Raw genomic sequence first — 1451 nt, 5'->3', positions numbered from 1 at the left:
CTTTGTTCAACCTGAAATGACTCATTTAATCATCCAAAACGTTATGGAACACATTAATTAACTGAAAAATGTTGCATAGTGTGCCTTTAATGAAAGAATGTAGTAATACAAATAAACTGAAAGTAATTTAGGGATAAAAACAGTGAAGGATTAAATGTTATGAATAACATAAATTAATGATAAATAACATAAAGGGTAAATAGTTATTTAAGTAGTTACATTAAACTGTATAGTAGCAGAAAAAAGGTGTGTGGTAAACCAAACATGAATATTCAGATTTGTGTTAATGGTTCATGCTGTTTCGTTTGATTGGTTGCGGGATATGTCAATCAGTGTAGGGCCGGTTGGGGTAGGCCGAGGTGGAAGAGGAGAGAAGGGAGACGGAGACAGGCAGAGCTCGTGAAAAGTTAAGGAATAACGCGTTGGAAAATAACCGGGCTGAACGTTTAAGTAACGTAAGAAGCTGCAGTTGCGGACAGTAACGTGCTTTTCTTGCCTAATCACAGTGGATTAAGGTGTTGGAGTAGTGCAAGAGTGACTGTGCGGACTAAGCTAGAGCTATCGCGCTAGCAGTCAAGAGGTCTCCATTGCTGAACAGGAGGGACTGGTTGCACTTCCGGAGGAGGATTTTACTTCTGCTGCCGTTCACGTTCATCTTTATCTCTTCAGGAACTGTTTCTCCAGGACTTATTCCAGACCGTGAGTTGGGGTTTCGTTTTTTGTGACTGTTGATTGCCATTGAGGATAAGGATTTGCTTGCCGCACTGCATCTGGAGCACACAGGCCTGCAACGTTTGTTATTTTGGTGTGCGGGAGTGAGGTTGTGTGTGGGCCCACTGTTTTGTTAGAGTTCAGTTAAGTAGTGTATTTGTTATGAGTCTGATAAATTTTGAGAAATCCTACTAAAGTTTTAAGCACCAGGTATTTCAGAAACCTGAGATAATTTAAGTTTTGAATAGTAATTGGATATTTTTCTTATTACAAGTGTGAATTTATACATTGTTTTGCCAGATTTGGTAAAGGGTACTTTGTTTATAAGTAGGCATCCTAACTATAAGAATTTGTTTTAAAGAAGCTTAATTTGCGTAATTGTTAATGTTGTTTGTTAACTAAAAGCATAAGTATTCTGTGTTGAACTGAAAACACAACTGTTTAGTAAAATATTATTTCATTTAGTTTGGAAGAGTTGTCTGGGGTCAGTTATTTAACATAGTGTAGTGAATAGAGCCACTGCTAAGTCTAACAGTGTTGTGTTTATTCCCAAGGTAGTAGGCTATATAAAGTTCCACACAAAACAGGTAAACCTTCGTGGTAGCTACCTTCAAATATCGAACCCGAACACCCCACCATTCAAGTCCACAGTGAGTTCCTTTTACTTAGGTATTTACTGAGTGTTGGGATGCTACAAATGTATTTTTTTAACTCAATCTTTGGTTATATGAATTGATCTT

The 1451-nt window shown here is 37.5% G+C and overlaps 1 protein-coding gene across 1 annotated transcript in view; it reads right to left on the bottom strand.

The window, feature by feature from the left end:
• LOC107094202 (von Willebrand factor A domain-containing protein 5A-like) overlaps positions 1-1451 on the bottom strand; it is a gene marked incomplete at its 3' end in the record, with an annotated part of 10083 nt that overhangs the window by 1853 nt on the left and 6779 nt on the right. The gene's annotated exons all lie outside the window — the stretch shown is intronic.

The sequence above is a fragment of the Cyprinodon variegatus genome, unplaced genomic scaffold (assembly GCF_000732505.1).
Source record: "Cyprinodon variegatus isolate N-32 unplaced genomic scaffold, C_variegatus-1.0 Scaffold470, whole genome shotgun sequence".
Taxonomy (NCBI): Eukaryota; Metazoa; Chordata; class Actinopteri; order Cyprinodontiformes; family Cyprinodontidae; genus Cyprinodon; species Cyprinodon variegatus.
The sequence above is the reverse complement of the archived record's forward strand: the minus strand, read 5'-3'. Positions and strand labels throughout refer to the sequence as shown.